The sequence below is a fragment of the Ochotona princeps genome, chromosome 9 (assembly GCF_030435755.1).
Source record: "Ochotona princeps isolate mOchPri1 chromosome 9, mOchPri1.hap1, whole genome shotgun sequence".
Classification (NCBI taxonomy): Eukaryota; Metazoa; Chordata; class Mammalia; order Lagomorpha; family Ochotonidae; genus Ochotona; species Ochotona princeps.
In genome coordinates, this window is record NC_080840.1 from 6,541,295 (window position 1) to 6,557,462 (window position 16,168).

Genomic DNA, 16,168 nt, shown 5'->3' on the forward strand with positions numbered 1-16,168 from the left:
CACACGCAACAGGTACCACACAGCTCCTTGCTAGGTCCACTGACTGATGGGTGCATAAAGACAGCTCTGTCGCACTAGGATCAGATGAGCAGAGAGAGCTGTGGGCAGCTGCCTGAATGACAGGGAGCATGCCAGGATTCCAGCTGCATTGCTCACTCCCAAACCCAGTGTGTGTTGGTGCATTAAAACCCTCTGACTTGAAGGCCAAGGAGGTCTTTGCGGAGCAGAGAAGCAGGCTCAGGGTAGAAGTGCAGTGCTCCCTAACCGTGGTTCAAAGGCATGCCGACTGCCTGACAGCAAATCCCTCCTGAGGGCCTGTCACCTACCACGTGCTCCTAAACCGGCCTTGGATGCTTGGCTGGATCCTCATGCAAGTGTTCTGCAAGACAAGCACCGTTACGGTTATCAGCCTCAATGCATCCTGAAAGTTGAGAGCTGAAGCAAGTTAGTGGTGGGCACTCAATTAACAGGATTGAAATGTTGGATTTGAGTCTGTGCAGCTTAGATCCTGTTTACTGCATTAACTATAATAGTGTGTTCCCAGCTGTGGGCAACGGCCTAAATTGCATTGTACCTAGACAAGTGTTACGCTGCTGGGAGAAGAGCAGCTGATGACTGGCAGGCATCCTGGGCCTAATTAATGCCAAATCTGTGTTAACCACATCAGTGTGCCCCCAGAGTCACCTAGCCTATTCTATTTTTTTCTTCTAAAGATATGTGTTGGAGGGACTGTTGGGTCCTTGAACCCCAGAGGTAGGGGTTCCAGTGGGGCCTGGGTCATACCATCTGGAGTGCCAATGGCGTTGGGTGAAGCTCACCAGCTGCCTGGCTACACCCTGGTGGGAACTTGGTGTGTGGGGTTGGACAGGCCCTGGGGCTGGCACAGGTGGGGGCATGCAGGGACATGAGGGCTCACATCCAGGATTGGTGGTCAGACTGTAGAATGCATGTGTCAGAACTGGGCCTCCTCAGTGGGAAAGATGGAGCAGTAGATGGCAGGCCCAGATGTACATGGAGGGTATGGCAGCCAACTGGGCCTGCAGAGGTCATCTGGTACCATAGCAGAAGAAGGAGGGAAGAACACATTGGACAACTATCCCAACCAAGCAATGGTAGCAAATGTCTGGATGAATGGAGACTCTGAGGAGGACTACGTCAGCCAATGGACATTGGAAGGGTTTCTCATCCTTGGTTCGGTGTGATTGACAGTATTTCAGAACCATTGAAATCATTTAAGCAGAACCCTCGGAACATGCTCCACATCTGGGACCCTGGGTTGATATTTGGTTGCTATTTACCATCAGGGTACTGGGACAGATGGGAGGCTGGGTCTGGCTTCTCCCCTTACCTCCCCTCTTCCCTGTGATACAGGAAGAAGAAAAGTAAAATTTGGAAACAATGTTGTCTCATCCCCTAACCCACAATTCTTCCCACCCTGATCAGCTATGTAAACATCAAAAATAAAAATTAGAAAAAAAAATTTTTAATGTGTTAGGTTGCTCAGGCTGTGTGCCACGTAAGCACTTCTGGGATTAGGCACATAGGTACTGAAATCCAGCAGGAATTCTGCCCCCTGGGCTGCTCAGAGAACTGGTCACCTTTGTGTGACATACACACGAGGGCCAGTGAGCCATGTCTGACCCCCTTGGAACAGCAGCTGCTGACCACACAGCAGCTCTTGTTTGCATGATTGATTTTTCATTTGAAACTCGTGACTTCCTCCAAGCCACCTGAGAGTACAGCTGAAAATGCCAAGTGGGTAAAGGCTGAGACGTGGAGTCCCACAAGCAGCCAAGATGGGAAAAGCCATTGAATTGTCGTCCAGTCTTACCAATGGGCATCTTGGGCAGGTGTACCAGGGCGAGAGTGTGCACACAGTGACTAGGACCCAGCTGAGCTGAAACTCCCCGTACTCTGCCAGGAGGGACCTGTGTTGGAACCACTGTATACAAGGACAAATCATGGGAAACCAACCCTCTCCCCACCCCATCCCACCCCCCCTCAAGGAGTCTGGGCAAGTCCCTGGCCATGCAGTGTCGGGTAAGAGGCTTGGAGTGTCAAGGAGCCCTGGAGTGAGGGAGGGCATTTGCCTGCGGGAAAAAGCAGCCCATGTTCTACCATGTTCTACTTGAAGTGTGGAATATTCATAATGCCACGAGGCCGTGTTGGTAATTAATATTTTGATGTAGGTAGGCATGTGTTTAAAGAGCAAAGAGGGGCACAGACAGAACTCTCTCCATTTGTTCACTCTCCAAATATCTGCAGTGCCAGGGGTTGGTCCATATCGAAAAGCTCCCTCCACAGGTGGCAGGCTTCCTGGGCCCACCTTAGCAGGGAATCAGGGAGCCCGGGCCAAGGTTTGAACACAGGTGCTGCAATGCAGCACCTGGTGCCTTCACCCCAAGCCCAGCGCCCGTCCCTGGGTATGTAGGCCTCTCTGTTGTGTTAAAGGCAGCAGACAGCATGTCTGGGTTCAAGCGTTCTGCAGTAGACCCCTTGGCTCCCAGATCTGAGCAGGCTGAGGTACTTGAATCGTTGGGTCTTAGGTTAAAGGCTCATCTGGGTACCCGGCACTTGGATTCTGACGGGATACTTTCTTCGCGTGGACTTGAACCCAGTGACTCCTTCTTGCTGTGTCTCAGTTTTCTGGTGTATATAACAGGACTGCAGTAGGACCGGCCAAGTGAAGCCAGGTTACCTTAGCCAGTTCCCCAAGCTGCCAATGGAGAGGTGCCAGGAACCCCGACATCATGTCTGAGGCATGTGTATCACTAAATTCATATACCGGACTGCATTTAACTAGTCCTAAGACCAATGTACTTATTTGTATGACAGAGTTACAGAAAGAGAGAGACATCTTCCATCTGCTGGCTCAATCCCCAAATGGCTGCAACAGCCAGGAGCCAGGAGCTTCTTAAAGATCTCCCAGGAGGGCCCTCTTCCACTGCTTTTTCAAGTGCTTCAGCAGGGAGCTGGGTGGGGGTGGAGTAGCTGGGATGCGAACTGGTGTCTACATAGAGTGCTGCATCACAACACTAGCTCTGCATTTCACATTTTTGAAAATATTTATATATGTGTTTGAAAGACATACTGGTAGAGGGAGACGAGAGAGGCAGAGACAGAGAGGGGGAGTCTTCTCTGCTGGTTCACCCCACAAATGCCTGCAACAATTGCGGCTGGACTAGATCAAAAAGCAAGAGCACTCATTTCCAAAGCCCAGTGCTGGTCAGCAGCCCAGCTGCCACAGAGTGTGGGCACACGTGGGGCTCAGTTGCCAGCTTTGGGATTCCTTGAAGCTGGCTCTCCTTACTCTTCCCTTGCCCTATCCCTGGTGTGCCGTTTAAGCCCAGCCGCCCCCACAGTCCCACTGGCCTGGCTTGGGGCCTGGCACCCAGGGGCCTCTGCTGAGGGTTCGCTGAGAGCTGCTTTAAGGCCGTGGCGCTGAAGCCTCGCAGCGCTCCTGCTGTTCCCTCTGACCCCACAGCAATGTTCTTGTGGCTCCTTTCCAAGGCAGGTCCTGAGCACGGACTCACACGGTGCTCATTACACAGCAAAACAAAGCGTTCTGGCCCTGTGCCTCACAGCTGACCCTTGAGCTGCCATGTGGCCGGTGGCTGCTCCATGGGCTGTCCCAGGGGAAGGGATCTCCTAGTCCAGGCCACAGCTGCTGGGCGTCCAGGGACAGGCAGTGGTCCATGGGACCAGGGGATGCAGCTGTGATCACAGGTCATTTCACATCAATTAAACAAGAGGAGCTTTCATTCTGCTACACATGTGGGCATACACACACACACACACACAACTGAACAACAACAGGAACACAAGGAGGACCCTTGGCATTCCTTCTTTTTCCTTAGACAGTCACGATGTTAAGAACTACTCCTCTCTTGTGTTGCCAGAGCAAGCTCGCAGGCAGGGCTGGTGCAGACCTGGTGGGTGGCAAGGAGGGAACGATCCAGGCATAGGGCCACCCAGATCTCCACTGCAGCCGACTCCCGGCCTGTCAGTACATACAGGGCTGTTGAGTTCACCCAGATCCGGTAGCCCAGGCTGGGACCTCAAGATTGTGGAGCTAGGGCTCCCCAACAACGTGTGCTATAGGAAAGCAAACTGCAACAGTTGAAATTGATTCCCCAGCTGACTCCTTCCATCCCAACTCCTATAAGAGCACCGCCCCGCTCGCCCAGGCTGCTGCGTTCCCTAAGGCTTGCTTCTCCTCCTTTCCCCAGGCCCGAGCACGCTCCCAGTGGAGAACCCCTCTCCAGGGAAGCTGCATCTAACCAGAGATGAAGATCCCATCTGCTTTAGATGGCCTTTGATTCATAACCAAATTGCTTGCTTCTCCACTTAGAACAATTAGACAATGATTTTCCTATAATTTTTCATGATTTCAATTTTCATGATTTCAATTTATGCAAGAGATCCCACTATTTTTTTTAATAGGGAAGAATAAGATTTACAAATCTGGATTGTGGCCAAAATAATAAATGATAATTGCCAAGGACAGTCATTTGAGAAATTACCCATGGTTCCAGGCACCTACATGGTGGATATCTTGGGATGGGTCAGGGAGCTGGAGCTGACCAACGCACAGTCCTGAGACACTTTCCCTTGTTCCCTGCTTGATCCCACTGGCCTCTCGCAGGTTCTGGAACCTCCCATGCACACTCCTCCCGCAGGACCTCTGGGTGGGCCAAGCCCTCTGCCTGAACCTCGCCCGTGTAAACACACAGAGACACACCTGGAACCCAGGCACAAGATGCATTAGAAGGAAAAGTGAAATGCATTTCATCAATATTCACTCAACAGCCACCCTGTTGAGACATTAAGCCAGCCCTGGAGTTGCAGAAATGAATAAAAAAGTTTCCCTCCCATTCCCCACAGGGCTTGGGCAGGCAGGAGACGCTGTGGGCAGGTGAGACAGAGGAGCTACAGTAGGAGCTGGGGTCCAGCCCTGACGTGACGGTGCCTGGAGATAAACAGGCCTGTTTCAGCCCCAATCCCTGCAGCACCCTGCGCTGACACAGCCCAGTGCCAAGTGTGGGGCCCACATCCTTCAGGCTTTGGTTGGGGGAGGTAGAGAGGCCCCAGGGGTCCCTGTGATATGGGGCGGGGGCAGGAGCAGGCAGAACCCTCAACAGCACTTTCCTGCAGGACCAGGGCTCAGCGCTGGGGCTATGCAGTGCTGGGGTCATGCAGGTTCTGCAGAAGCACAGAACTGGGCTGTCCCCTCCCTGGTTAAATATTTGCCTGCTTTTGGCCCCACCAGAGAAGTTTCACCGGTAAGCTCAGCAATTCCATCTGGACATGACCTTGTGCACAAAAGGGTTGAGGGCTTAAGCAGCACTTTTATTATTTGGATTTTTATTCAACTGGGAGAGAGTGAAAAAATATAGCTATATGCTCCTTTCGCTTGTGTCTGTCTGCCAGCCGACTCCCCTCCCCCCAGCTGACCCGTTAGCTCTGCTCCGGTATAAGGCGGACCCCAGGCTTGGGCCTGCAGAGCACCCCGCCTGGGACCAGAGCCCTGCAGAGCCTGTGTGTGTGTTGCTGGGAGGGGGTGTCTAGGCTCTTGCTTTGTCCCAGCAGGTGGTACAAAGGCATCCTGGCCTGAGCCTCTTCCCCAAGCCCTGCTCCTCGCCTCCCTTTGCCCCTCTCCCACCAGACTTTGCTCTCTGTTGCCTGACTTTTGTGCTCCTGCCTCAATGGCGTGGGACCCTCTGTGGCTGTGGCAGTGAGGCCTGGTGGTAACCTCTGGCATCAGAGCTTGACTCTCACCTTCAGCACTTACGTATCCTGGAGAGCCCCCCAATTGCTCTCAGTCACCTCTCATTGCTCTCCCCACCTGGCAGGACTGAAAGTCAGAGCTGCTTCTGAAGGTTCCCTGGGAGAAGATGACCCGAGAGTCTCGGCTCCCTCCTCTGCACGGTGGTCTGAAGCCCTCACAGGAGCCTCCGCCGAGACCAGCGCTGCTGGCAATTCCGTCCCGCGGCCTTTGGGCCCAACTCACTTCTCTCCCTTTCCCTGTCTCTGCCCTTGCGTTAGATACCAAATCATTCTCCCAGTGCCATGCCCACCTCTGAGAACACACTCCATGGCAGGCATTGGGTTTCACGTTTGCTGGTAAAGACCCAGAGTGCAAGGGCCAGGACCTGCTCAGTGGCCAACCTCCAGGTCAAAGGCACACTTGATCAGAGCCAGTATGTTGAATGAATGAATAAGTGGATGAAGAAAAAAGTGACCTCCCTGCGATCTCTCCAGCTGTGTGGGCAGCCCTCACCGATCAATGCTCATCTCTGCCCCAGTTTCTAAGCCACACCCAAGAGAACGATCGCTGGGCTTCAAAGGCATGGCATGGTGCTGGGTGGGTCAGAAGGCCTAGCAGGCAGAGCGGAGGTCACAGAGGTGATACGGGCCAGGCCCTTGTGCACAGCACGCCTCTCATATCCATTCATTCCACCTGCTCTGGCAGTGAGCCTGCTGGGCTCCCAGCCTGAGCTGGACTTGGTTCTCTGAGAGTTCCCTTGTGTTGTGTTTGGGAGCCGTGTGATGTGCAAGCGCCGGAGAGCAGATCTCACCAAGGAGAACATGCGTGTGCTGTGCCCAGGCCCTGGAGATGTGGTCTGCAGCCCGCATTCAGACCTCGGATGCACCTGCACCCAGACATGCTGAGATGGACTGGATGGTTCCTAAGGAGTTCACTAAGATGTGGAGAGAGGACCTGAGGAGACTATCTGGAAGCAGGAGTAGTGTCACAGGATGCCCCCAGTCAGATGCCACATTCTGTCCTTCTGAATAGTGCATGGCATGGAACTATGCCCAGGAGACTATTAAAAAAAGCTGGAAGGCTTGTTTTCACTGTGTTTTTAAAAATATTTATTTTGGGCCCAGCGGCATGGCCTAGCGGCTAAAGTCCTCGCCTTGAACACCCCGGGATCCCATATGGGCGCCGGTTCTAATCCTGGCAGCTCCACTTCCCATCCAGCTCCCTGCTTGTGGCCTGGGAAAGCAGTCGAGGACGGCCCAGGACTTTGGGACCCCGCACCCACATGGGAGACCTGGAAGAGGTTCCTGGTTCCCAGCATCGGATCGGCGCGCACCGGCCCGTTGCGGCTCACTTGGGGAGTGAATCATCAGATGGAAGATCTTCCTCTCTGTCTCTCCTCCTCTCTGTATATCCGGCTTTCCAATAATAATAAATCTTTTAAAAAATATTTATTTATTCATTTGAAAGGCAGCACTAGAGAGAGGGAGAGACAGATTTTCTGTCTGCTGGTTTACTCCCCACATGGCCCCAAATATCTGGGTCTGACTGGAAGCCTGGACCTTCCCCAGGGCTCCCATGTGGGTGGCAGGGGCCCAAGTACTGGGTCATCTTCTGCTGCCTTCTCAAGCTCATCAACAGGGAGCGGGGTTGCAAGCCGAGAAGTTCATATGGGATGCTGGCGTCACAGCAGCATCCTGACCTGCTGTGCCACGACGTCAACCCCTGTCACACTATTTTGCTTGAATAATTTGTTCCCCTTCTTCCTAGTGTGTAGAACACATACAAGGGAGACATCTCAGAATACAAAAAAATCATCTTGTGAGCGATGACATCTGGAGAGGAATGGTAGGAGAAGGAAGAGGGCTTAGTTCCCACTTCATGGTCATAGACTATTTTGGGGCCCAGCATGTGTGTTTTATTAAAATGATACAGTGAAGTATTTTAAGTGTTTAAAAGACAGTGCATTTTTTTGTAGTTCTTCTTACTAGCAACTCTTCATCCACTCACTTATTCATTTACTGATTCGTTGATTCACCCACCAGTGGCAGTCCCACCTCAGGAGATAAGCTATGCAGACGGAGGAGGCTGGACCTCTGCTCTCAGCGTGGGACACCCTGATCCCACAGGGCAAGCCCTGGGCCAGACTCACCCAGGGCTGGGCAAGGGCTAAGATTCAGTGGCTGATCCCAGCATGCATGTCGTGGGACCACGGAAGGCTGGCAGGTTGATGGAGGAAAGAGGCTCCCCAAGCTGGGCTTTGAAGGATGTCTGAGCTTATGTCAGAAGGAGAAGTCCAGGCAAGAACCTTGGCCTCCCTCAGCGCAAACAATTAACCTTTCCAAGTCAGCTGACCCATTTGGCAGGAGCGAGACATCCCCAAGCCAAGGGGAAGCGAGGTGGGAGGAGAGGTGTCTGGGCTAGGGAGAGTGTGGGAGGCATTTCCTGCTTCATCCCAAAAGGAATTACACCTATGTGCTCACAAAGGGAGTAGGCCGGGGGGGTTCTTTCCAAAGCCCTAGTTACATGGACCCTTCGGGGGAGCATGCATGGTCTTTGAGGGGCTTTTTGTACCTTTTCTGGGGTAGCTCATGACACCACAGCTTCCATTACAGGGCTGGCCTGAGATCAATCACTGCTCGCTTCTTGGATTTGTTCCAACAGGACAGCAGCAGGCTGCTGGGAGGTTACAGGAGGGCTTCTCAAACTGTGGCTCTTTGGGGTTTCAGACACCAGGGCAGCTAGAAGGGTGGCTGGGTTCCTTGAGGCATGACCCTGGGCAAGTCACTCTTACTCTCCAAAGAGATGATATTGCTGGGCAACCAACTCTTGGGTTTGCACAGAGCTTACGGCGACATTGCCCCATACCTGTGTGTGCCGTATGAAGTGCACTGTCCTCTTAGCTCTCAACCTCGAGCTCCTCTGTGCACCTGGACAGCACGTCCCGACGGGCAGCCACGGACAACAGCCTTCCTGGGCAGTCCTCCATTCAACCGTCCCCACTCTTCCTCTGATTCTTTCAGGCCAGTTCCCACTTACCAAGTTCCATGGTACGCATTCCCTCGCGCTGTAACACTTTCCAACTGTCTCCTTGGCATGCAGCGGAAACCATAAAGGGCTTTTGAGAACACCCAGCTGGTACTCTGCCTGCTGGCAGGCCCAAAGCGCAGGCCAAGCTTCTCAGGGGAGTATGCCAGGGCCTTTGCAGGCTGCCCCTGTGGGCTCAGCTGGATCCAATGCCAGAGGACCCAACCCTTCATGCCTAGTGGGTACAACGACTACCAGTTCTAGACTCCACACACTTTTCTCATGCCTCCATGCTTTAGTTCAGAGTGTTCTCATGGCCTGGGACTGCCATGCCTCCCAAACCTCTTTGTTTAGAGAAGTTTCAAGTCTTCCTCTGCTTCTCTCTTTCACCTGCCTCCCTAGCTGGATGAGGCAATACTGCTCCCTACCCCCTCCCACCACTCAAGGGCTCCCTCAGTGACCACACAGCCTGGGCCTAGGCCGGTTTCTCTATTCTCTGACCTGGAGCAGCTTAAGTGGCGTGTCCAGCACTGGGCATGGCTGGAGGGAGCACCAAGTAACAGAGAACCGATGTCTTTGTGCTAGTCCAGGGGTTGAGCGAGAGCCCTCCGAGCCTCTGACACAGTAGCTCCCGCCTAGAAATTTCCACAGCAAGTGGAATTGACCAGTGTCACCTTCCTCTCTGGGAGGAATTATTTCTTCCAATTCCCTAACATGTTGGGGTTTAACTGCTCTCCATGATTAGAATACAATGTATCAGGGTCCTCCAGAAAAACAGACCTCATAGAAGACAGATACACGAAAGCTCATCAGAATGTGTCATGGAAAGGTGGATGCATAGGCTTTTCAGCTTTTTGTAACAAATCTTATCATTCCATTTTCTGTACCTTTTTAAAGTATCCTCACATACGAATAGAGAGAGGTTATAGACATCTCCAAATCCTCTCTCTGTAAGCAGCAAAGCAGGCAGTGAGGTTCAGGTCAAGAACAGACAGAGACCCAGGGGAACTGAGGGTGTAGGTTCAAAGCCAAGGTTAGACAAGATGCCCCAGCTGGCACGCAGGGCCCAAAAAGGGGAGCAAATCCCTCCCTCCACCTCTGCTCCTTTCAGGCCACCCTCCGTGGACTGGATGAGATCCAATCAAGCTGCAGAGGGCGATGCTCATCTCATTCAGCCACACCCGCCGAGACACAGCCAGATGGAATGTTTAGGGCACCCCGTGGCCCAGACAAGCTGACACACACACCAGCCAACCATCCCTGAATCCATCTCTTCTGAGTAAACACACCCCTATGTGCCCATGAGCAAGCCTACCCTTCAATTAACTTCCAGGATGCCTACAGTGGAAACTAGGAATGCATCTTGAGAGCTCTGCTGCTTGACTGCTTTGGGAGGGGGAAGCTGAAGACAGAAGGACAGACTGTGTCACAGGACACACCTGTGGCCAGCATTAGTGCTGGGTTCTTCCCGGCTAGCCTTGCATGGCGGGCAGGCCCGATGGCTCCCGTCCAGTGGCTGGCTCTCAGACTCCACTACTTGATGCCTCATGCTCTGCTTACCCCTTCTCAGTCTCACAGCACTTCCCACTCAGGGATAGGACTATTCATTTTGTTTCGCTGGAGCATCCCAGACAAATGCAACTCCTGAGGTTACAGTACGAGACCCCAGCTAAGGTCCTCCACCTCCTCTCCCTCTACTACAGAAACAAAACTCAGCCAGGATGGTCAAGTGAAGAAAGTCCAACGTTTCTAGAGACTTCCAAGGCCCAGATGTGAGAGCATGTGGCCTGTGTGGGAGGTTGAAAGGACAGGCGGCAGGGCGGACCGGGAAGAGTGGCTGAGAGCCAGCTGGGAGCCTTTCTATGTGACACCAACAAGCCTGAAGCTCCACCATGGCCCCTCCACTAATGCAAGCTTCCTCTTGCTGGCCTGTTTCTGTCCTGGGAAACAGTTTAAACTTGTGTCTTGATTTCTGCCCAGAGAAAACACTTTTCCCTACTCTAAACTAAATCTACTTATACCTTTAATTTTGAGACAATACACACAGGTGTGCTAGTTTCCCTCTATAAAGGAAGTGTGATAGGACCACAGCTGGAATCCAGGTTACAAGGGATTGGGCATGACCAGGCCGGAACTCTTGATGCCACAGACAGGCTGCCTTTCTCTACATGAGGAGCCAGCCTGGATGCAGAGTCACACCAGCAGAGATTTGGGTGTGCTGTGCTGGTGATTCAGCCTGCAACTCCAACACGCTGAGTAGCTGTGACTGTGCAAGCCAGGTAGCCACTCCGACAAGCAAACACCAACTTCCCTTGAGAGGCCCTGTGGTCTGAGGCTTCCTAGAAGAGTATAGAAAGCTAGACACAGGCAACCACAGCTGAACTTGCCCCCACAGGCAATGTGCCAGATCTTCGCTCTCAAGGCAGTGTGGCACTGTGAGGAGGTTCTAGGCTATCATGAACAGGCTCTTTGGCTTGCACAAGTGTCCAATGGCACAGTTTTGAAAGATACGTGTATGTGTATATTTGTAAAGCACAGTGACACAGACAGTGGGGGAAACACACAAAGAAAGATATCCTCCACCTGCTAGTTGGTCCACAGATGGTTGCAGCAGCCAGATCTGGGCCAAGCTGAGGCTGGGAGCCTGGGATTCCATCCGGGTCTCCCATGAACATGGCATGCAACCTCATACTTGAGCCATCATCTGCTGTGTTCCCAGGTATGTAGGCAGGTGGATTCAAACCTGCACTTCAAGTTGGCATTCTGGAGACCTGGGAGGTGGTGTAGCCCACTGCCCCACGAAGTCAGCCCTGGTTGCACATTTTAAGTTGAGTGATGTTGGTTGTGCAGTAGACAAGGGAAGGGTGTGGAGTAGGACAGCACATCTGTGCAGCCTATACAACCAGACCATAGTGCATGAGCAGTTCTTGGGGCCAGAGGTGAATCAGTAAACACTAACCATGGTATACTTTCATGATTTGTGCTATGTGTCAGGGACGGTTCTAAATACTTCCCACTGGTTCCTCACAAAAACCCTATGAGTTTGGTTGTGGTATCATTCCCACTTTACAGATGAGGAAACAGAGGCATGCACAGATTACAACTCTTTTTAAGATCATTTGGGTTGAAGGTGCTAAGGTGCTTGCTTTAGCACGACAAATGTCCCTAGGCTCTGTCTGTCCACTTGGCCTGTGCTAGGTGTGTGTGTGTGTGTGTGTGTGTACAGTGAATCACACTAAGGGTCCCAGCAGAGGCTCACCTGTTAGCTAAGGATCTGTTAGAAGCAGGTTCTGTGCTTGATGGCTCAGCATCCTTCCTTCCCACTCTCTGTGGGCAATGGCCTGGCCAGGCCAGTCACTGCTGGGCACTGAGAAGGAACGCCAGCTCCTGGCCATACCCCAGGTCCCTGGGAGTTTCACCCCCACATTTACAACCACTTTGTCCCTCCCTGGCTATACATGAGCCCACCTGCCATCTCCTTTCCCTCCCCAAAGCTTCCTATGTGCCACCTCGGCTATGGGGACACTTCTACCCACTCATGCCCGCTGGCTCCTCTTCATTGCTGCTGGTACCAAGACCTGTTCTTAGCGACGGCAGGGCTGCCTACAATGCTGTGCCATCTCTGTTCCCTGAAAGCTTGTGTTGCCATCTAGGGCCTCCTGTTTATTGCCTTGTTTATTCCCTGTCTTGTTAGATGGTCTGCCTCACCCCACAGCAGTGCACATTGCACTCAGCAGGCACGCATTCCCCGTGTCACTGTGGGACTCCTGATGCCTGGCACAGAGCCTGGCACATACTTGACACTCTTTGCATACAGGCTAAGCATGTGAACAAACAGACGAACAATGGGTTCCCACTTTCAGTCTCCACCCAACCCTGGGAAGAGGAGGAAGGCTCTATCTACTTATAAAAGGGATGAGATCCCAAGGAGGAGGGGAGATTCCTGGGGTGGCCCAGAGCCCTAGCCCTGGGAGGTGGCCTGTGGCTTCCGCAGGAGGAAGGAGTCAGGCGCACAAGCAAGTATAAGGCAATGTTGGTCAACCGCAGGGCAGGCCCCTGGGAATGCCCACTTGGAGCTGTTGGAAGAGCAGATTCCCCAGACCTGAGTCACGCTCTTCAGAGGAAGTCTCCAAGGACCCGCCCTGGGCAGCCCAGCTGGCGGGGCTGCCTGTGCGGAAGAATCAGTTCCCACTGGGGCTGGGAGCAGGGGGAGGCCGTGCAGCTTAGCTCTCCAGGCAGAGTGCAGGGCTGGGCTTGCAGAGACCCTGGTGCTCACCCCCGGGGCACCTCCAAACACCAAGTTAAGGCGTCTCGGGGCCCATTGTGCACTTGGCTTGGACTCGGGGTCCACTGAGCCCTGGCCAGAGGAAAACAGCCACCAAGGGCCAGGAGGACAATGACACCCTGACCTGCGGAAGTCCAGAGGAGACAGCAGAGGCTGTGGAATCAGATGGCAGAGGAGTCGCATCACTGCCAGCTGCCAGGCCCGCAGACAGGCGTCAGGACTTGGGCAGCTGAGCTTACTCACTGGGAAAGGGGCAGCCCTGGGTGTGTGTATCCCAGCACGGTCCTCTTCGGTAGCCTCTCTCCAGAGAGGTACATGCAAACACACACAGGCACACATATTCACATAAAGGCATACACATACACTCACACACCTGTACACAATACACACATGCACACACACACACATTCCCACACATGCATATATACAGATGCATATATACAAACACATTACACATACATAGGAATGCAAGGAATGCATGCACATATATACACTTATACCTATATACCTGCACATGAATGCATACTTACACACATGAACACACATGCATGCACATGGATTGATTATGAACAATCGGCTCATGTTCCTTTGTAGTCTGAGAAGTTCATCTCCTTGTCTGCCAGCCAGAACCCCGGGACAATGGCTGGTGTGATCAGTCTGCGAGCAGAGACCGAGGGAGCCAGTGATGGAGATGCTGGTCCCAGGCAGGGGAGGATGAAGAGAAATGGGCCAGCCCAGCCAGTGAGGCAGGAACTATGGGGTGACTTCCTCCTTCCTTCGTGTTGCCTTCTGTTCAGGTTCTCAGGCTGGATGATGCCCAGGCTCATTGGCACAGTGAATCTACTTCATTGAGCCACTGGCTCATCTACAAGCTCCCTCGCAGGCACCCTGGGAGCCGCATTGCATGTGGACACCCACAGGCCATGCAAGCTGACATGGCACTTGCCTTCACAGATCCCTGGCTGTTAGTTAAGTGCCAATGAACAGTGAGCAAAGTGACGTTGGTGAGACACAGGTTGGTATTCTGCCTCCTTCCCTGCGATGTTAGCCCTGTGGGCATGTGCCCAGATGGCCTAGCGGAAGGACGGAGGAGGGCTGGCTAGCCCAAATCTGACTCTGATCTCAGCAACAAACTCTTAGTAGCTGAAGTCCCCAAGCTGTAAGGAGGTTCTGTTCATTGCTATGTAGCTAAGCCTGATGGATGCCATGTACTGCTGGAGAGCAAGAGATTCCTGGAGACCGGGACACAGGGCTCCTCCGTGCCCAGCTCAACAGGAGTCTTGGAGGTCCTGTCAAGCAGCTGGCTTCTGTAAGGATGCTGATGGCATATGCCATATATATATATATATATATATATATATATATATATATATATATATATATATAATTTGTTTGAAAGGCAGAGAGAGAGAGAGAGAGAGAGAGAGAGAGAGAGAGAGAGAGAGAGATTGGTCCACGTTTCAAATGGCAGCAACAGCCAGGGTTGTACCATGCTAAAAGCAGAGTTTCTTCTTGGTCTCCCACATGGAATCAGAAGCTCAAGCACTTGGGATGTCCTCTGTTGACTTAGGCTGTCAGCAGACAGCTGGATCCAAAGTGTAGCCACTGGGACGTGAACTTGTGCCCATGGAGGCTCACCCTGTTACGTCATAAGGGCAGACACATATCAGTCATTGTAATCAAGGCTTTTTATGCTGCTGTAATTATTTCAGGTCAGGAGATGCTGTGCATCTTGTGGGGAGAGCTGTGGTCGTTGCTGAATCTCAACTGGAACTTTCATTAGCGATGAAAACCTTCGCTTTCCCAGACCACTCACAGGAGCTTCCCCTTTTCACAGCTCTGGAGCCCGGAGACAGCCCTCCACTGCTCCTTCTCAGACTTGTGGCCGAGTGGCTGTGAGCTGCCTCTGCTTTCTTTCTCTGCTGAGACGTCTCTGCTTTCTTTCAATAAACCTCTTCTGCTTCAATCACTCTTCGTTGTCTGTGTTCCTCATTCTTCATGGACACAGAGGAAAATAACTGAGAACTCTAGGCTCCTGCATCAGTACCTAGACATTTCTGGTGGTTAATTGCCAACTGTCTGAGCGAGAGCATTTGGGGTGTCATTATATCGGTCAGAACAGGTAAAGATAGGATGCAGAGAAAACTGAAATCACAGTGACTTTAAACAACGAAGGTCCATTTTTTACCTCCCGTAACAGGTGAGCAATGCTCACACATTCTGTCTTTGCCCTCGGGGCTCCAGCCGATGCTAGCACCACCACCAGGTGGGAGAAGGACAGTGGTGGGGCATGTGCTCAAAAAGTCACTTCTGAAGTATCACTCTCATTCTACTTGACCCATTGGTCAGAGCTGATCTTGTGGCTACGTGACTCCAGAGCCTGTGGGAAGTCCAACTCCACGTTGGGCTTGGGAGGAGAAGAGGGAAATGAAAGGCGAGGCTTTCATCATTCATCTCCACGCCTGTCTGTCATGAGCCACATTGCTCCTCCATTTTCCCCATGTGCAAACAGCAAGGATGCCCAGGACAGGACTTCGGAGAGCATGGACTGTTGTTGCTGAGCAACTGGGTGGAGGCTCGGGCCAAGCTGGTCCCACTCTTGGGGAGCTGTGAGCCACAGCAGAGGAAAGATGTCTGCTGTAGGAGATGCGCTGATGGCGGCTGCTGCTGCAGTTTACACAGATGCATGTGAATGAGGCCAGCAAGGAGCCCTTGCCAACACTCAGCTCCCTCTCAGCCTCGCCATGGTCCCGCCATGGGTCTCAGTGCTTCCGGGTGCTACTGCACTCTCTCCAGACCCAAGTGCACTTCCTCCCTCACATTCTGCTTGAGTTTCTGCCTCTGTGTGAACCTCAGATCCATTGCACACAGATGGCTGGCCGGCCAGCTCCGTCCTGAGTAGCAGGAGTGAGGCTCAGCTGTCACTCTCCCCATGTCTTCCAGCCCATCCTGCATGAGGAACTGGCAATGTTTCCACACCTAATCAAAGCCTGTGCTCCCCCTCCGGGGACCTTAGTGGCTTCCACTATTTGTAGTTGAAAGACAGTTACACAGAGAGAAGGGAAGACAAAATCTTGCATCTGCTGGTTCTC